General features: G+C 51.0%; 1 protein-coding gene across 1 annotated transcript in view; it reads left to right on the top strand.

Moving 5' to 3' along the window:
- The window catches only part of LOC115551169 (vitamin D3 receptor A), a 67,272-nt gene that overhangs the window by 1,211 nt on the left and 61,061 nt on the right, over positions 1 to 5,000 (top strand). The gene's annotated exons all lie outside the window — the stretch shown is intronic.

The raw sequence follows: 5,000 nt of genomic DNA on the forward strand, positions 1-5,000 counted from the left end.
GTGTGTGTGTGTGTGGACTCCGCTATGTGCAGCATTGTTCTGGCTGGACATGGGTCGGCGGAATAACAGAAAGAGATGTTCGAGAATAACGGGAAGGAAAAAGGCTCAGAATGGAGGGAATAGTTGTGGTCTAAATGCACGTAAATAATACGACGATGGAAGTGATCTGTGTTAAGCTTTGTTTCCACTCTTCTCAGTTCACTTCGTTTGTAGTTTTCGATTTTAGAAAATCAACCCCATGTTTATTTCTGAGTCCAAATGTAAAAAATGTGTATTAGATGTTTTTCTCTTGCCATTGGCTTTGATTCTGTTATATTCTATTTATATTCTCCTATTTCCTATTCTCTCAATTACTGTCTTCACATATTATTTCATAATATTCATTCAAAGCACAAACCGCCTTTCAGGGTCGCCGTGACGCATGATTTGGAAAAGGTTTAAACATTTAAAATGCACTTTGGATTCCGCAGAGCAATTAGTTTGGGTTTTAACCAAGTCTGAATCTCCTCTCAGCAGCAGCTGATCTAGTTGTTGTTGTTGATGTTTTCTTTGTAACTATAGTAAACGGGTCGTTATCTGATCTAGTTATTGTTGTCTTTGTAACTGTACCTAATGGGTCCAGATCTAGTTGTTGTTGTTGTTTTCTTTGTAGCTGTACCTATCGGGTCGTTCGACGATCTAGTTGTTGTTGTTGTCTTTGTAACTGTACCCAACGGGTCACCACACAAAGCACAATCTGAAATTCTAATTTCAGCTAAATCTCTTCTCTCTCGGACTCCAAAGGTCTCAAGTAATAGGGATTGTACATTAAGGTAATGTACTCAAGTTTAGTAGAGTACGGTCATGTACTTGAGTATAGTAAAGTACTTTACTATACTTGAGTACAGTATAGTAAAGTACAGTGTACTTAAGTATAGTTAATGTATAGTTAAGTACAGTAAGTTGAGTAATGTATTTAAGTATAATAAAGCACAGGTTAAGTGTAATAAAGTAAGTATAGTAAAGTACGTGCTCAAGTATAGTAGAGTAACTATAGTGCAGTTATGTACTTAATTATGCTACAGTCCCGACCTGGGAGGTGGTCTACTGGGGTGGGGGGGGGGGGGGGGGGTGAACACATCCTTGCTGGGGGCCTCGCTGGGGCCCCTCGCTGGACAGTGACTTAAGCGTCAACACTGTGTGTGCGTGAGGCCGAGGGGTGTGGCTCTCCCTGTAGTGTTGTGTTTGTGGACTCGCTGAGAACAGTTTGTTGGACCAGAACACAGGTTGTACACAAACGGAGAATAACACACAACAGCACCCTCCCAGTGACACAACAACACACTCTCAGCGAGGGAACCAACAACACACTTCGGGGACATGACAACACACTCAAAGTGACACAACAAACCACTCAGAGGGGCACAGCAACACACTCTCAGTGACACACAACACAATCAGGGACACGACAACGCACTCTCAGTGACACAACAACACACTCACGGTGGCACAACAACACACATAGACGCACACAACACACAGGGGCACACCAACACACTGTAAGTGACCCAACAACACACTCTTAAGTGACAACACACAAAGGGACACAACAACAAACACAACAGACACAGGGAAACAGTGTCCCCCCTCTTAGTGCCACCACAACACAAAGGGACACAACAACACGCTCACCGTGAGAGCGCACACAGGGACACAACAACACACGTCTCAGTGACAACGCACCCAGTGCCACACACCCTCCCAGTGGGTCCCAGCTCCTGGCCCTTCCCAGCTGGGGAGCAGAACTCCCAAAGACCATCCCAGGCGCTCTTAATCCTAATGGCCTCTCGTAATGGTGTGAATGGGGGTCTTTTATTCTGAAATTATTCTGAAAATATGTAATGACGCGCCCCCCCCCCCCCCCCCCCCCCCCCCCCCTGCCGAGCAGCATGGGGACCACATGACCACAGAAGTGTGTGTGTGTGTGTGTGTGTGTGTGTGTGTGTGTGTGTGTGTGTGTTTGTGTGTGTGTGTGTGTGTGTGTGTGTGTGTGTGTGTGTGTGTGTGTGTGTGTGTGTGTGTGTGTGTGTGTGTGTGTGTGTGTGTGTGTGTGTGTGTGTGTGTGTGTGTGTGTGTGTGTTTGCACGTGTTTCCACTATTCTGTAAAGAGGTGCTCACCTCTGCTACATTCTACTGGGGGGAGGAGGAGGAGGAGGGAGAGGAGGAGGAGGAGGGAGAGGGGCTGTGGAATCTGGAGGAGGTGGTGGAAGAAAAGGAGGAGGTGTTGGAGGAGTAGGAGAAGCAGCAGTGGGGAGAGGAGGAGGAGGAGGAGTCCCGGGCAGGTCACTAAGTAACACCAGATGCCAGGAGCCCCCAGAAGGCGTGGCCCGGGGAGGCCCGTCCTGGCCTCCACCAGCCCGCCACGGAGCACACGTCCCCCCCACCCGGTTATGGGACGAGTCGCCGTGGCAACCGGGGGAGACCCAGTCAGGAATTGCGTGCACTGGGTACCAAGGTGTACCCCGACTTCAGCGTGGGATTTGGGAGTTTTGAGAGACACTGAGAAACTTTAATTAATTCAGAAGCGGGGACGACGCTGCGTGGGCGGCGGGAGAAGGCCCCCCCCCCCCCCCCCCCCTCGTTGTTCCCGGGGGGGACGGAGACGGGCCCCCAGGTGGAGGTGTTCTGGTTGTCATGACGACGTGGGAAGTCACATGTAACTATGAGAGATATATATATTTTTTTACTTTAAGTATATTTTGGATCGGGGGGGGGGGACTGTATCGTCCAATCGGAAGCCCCCTCCCCTTTTCACTCCTCTCCTTACAGTTTGCAAGGAAGTCGGTAAATCTTTATTTATACGGCACCTTTCTGACGGGGAACACGAGGAGCTGGGAGGGTCAGTGGAGTAGGACTGGAAGCCGCTGGAACGGCCGTAAAAACAGCCGCACTAGGAGCTTGTTGTGAAATCAAATAAACACCGGGCACATAAAGTGGGCCGATGGGTTCCGCGCGGAGTCGTCGCTACGACAACAGTGTCATTCAGGTCGATGTGTTTGGGGGGGGGCCCCGGGGGGGGGGGGGGGGGGGACGGGGGGGGGGGGGGGGGGGGGGCTTCTGGATAAACAAGACGTCGTCCAGGCCAGGAGTGGTCAACCGCCCAGCGCCCGCCCCCCCCCCTCCTCCCCGCTGTGGCTCTGGAACGTGTTTGGGAACGTTGTGTTTGGAGCTGCGACCGCGGGACTTTGTTTGGAATACGTGCGGGCGTACAATGAGCCGAACGAGATCCGCTGGTTCCTCTTGTCTGTGGTTCGGCCGTTTATAAAAGTGTTTGTAACGCTTCAGACAAGGCCCTGACCCGTCATCGTGTGGTTCTTCTTCTTCTTGTGCGTCGGCGTTGTGATCATCGCAGACATCCCCCTCCTTCTCGCTGTAAATCCGTCCGCTGACGTTCACCCACAAGGACTCTCCTGACAGCTTTTTCCTCGAAACGGCACAATGCCGAAAAAACCGTGCTTCTCCCCAAACAATGAACTTCCTCCATTAACCCCGTCTTTCAACGTTGAGCCGCTTCCTGCTCCATCTGTACCCGGTTAGCGGAGGACACTCACCACCAACGTTTACTGCGTCGCATCCAGATTCTACAACATGTTCCTCAGTGTTCAAAGGCCCCCAGAAGCATGTTTTCCCAACCGCTTGAGCCTGCTGTTGATTGAATGAGCTGGACGAGGTCGCAGCCAATCTATAAATCCTTCGGGTTCCGCTGCTTCTGCCTGCGGACACGACGGTGAACAATCTGTGGACATGACGTGGCAGGAGCCTGCGCATCAGTACGGGTCGTACAGCCATGCCCGGTCGTTAGTAAGTCCGTTATATGTAGAATGTCTTCATGGCTGATTCAGGGTCCCCTTCCTGGAGCGCTGAGACAGGACCGGGGAAGACCAGACCTGGCCGTACATCTGTCGCGCTGGATGCGAGCCCTTTCATTGGTTCATCCGTTTCACACAGGCAGGGTGGACACGGTTGGTTTTCACAAGTATGTTGTCTTGCTGAGGGGATATTTTTACTGTTTGCCTGATGAAAACCCGTAGCGAAATTACATTTTAACATGATGGATTTTTAACATTCTTCCTAGTGAGATGCTGTGATAAGGTGTACTTTATTAATACCAGATGGGAAAGAAAAACAGAGAGGACTTCTTCAAACAACGTGGTTATGAGAGTGTTTTATCTCCTGTTCCATGCTGAAACCACATCACCGATCGTTTCCGTGATCCTGATCACATTTTAACAATATCCACACGGCCCCCACAATAACCTTCATTCTGTTCCGTCCATGAAAACGGTTCTATTAGGGGTTGTCATGGCAATGCCTAGTTTCGAACCAATCGTCAGCGCTACGTCCTGACTCCGGATCTTTTGGGAAACGAGCCCGCCGCCCAGGGAAACACGAGGGCTATTTAAAACAGTACGGTTACCCGCCTTAGCAACCGCCTAAAGGGTTTTTTATGGTTCCACGATCAAGCAACGTAAGGGGGTTATGGACCCCCTACGTCCTTGCGGACTCACCTTGCGTCCAAGGCAAGGGCCTGACGTGCGCCTCCCAAAAATCCGAACCGTCCGTTGAGGCGACCCAGCAGCAAGGGTGCTGATTGGTCCGCTAGCTAAAACCCGAAGCAGAACCATAAGCGTTCATGACTGTGTCAAAGCGTCTGCGTGGTCATTGCGTTGCGGGAACGTGGGTCCATAAAAAGGCCTACAGTCAGGCAGCCTACATGGAGACGCTAGCCGACCAGTGTTGCCAGATTGGGCGGGAAATCTGGCGCAATCTGGCAAACTAGTCAGCTACAGTGTTGCCAGATTGGCAACAGTGTTGCCAGATTGGCAACACTGTAGCCAACGTGGGACTGCGGAGCCGAGAGGGATTCGGCCGAGTTCTCTCTCAATGCTAGTACCACACTTCTAAACCACCTCTGGCACGTGTCCCCGTTTCTGCTCGTCGTCATGACCCCCGACTTTGTT

This window comes from Gadus morhua, chromosome 1, assembly GCF_902167405.1.
Source record: "Gadus morhua chromosome 1, gadMor3.0, whole genome shotgun sequence".
Taxonomy (NCBI): domain Eukaryota; kingdom Metazoa; phylum Chordata; class Actinopteri; order Gadiformes; family Gadidae; genus Gadus; species Gadus morhua.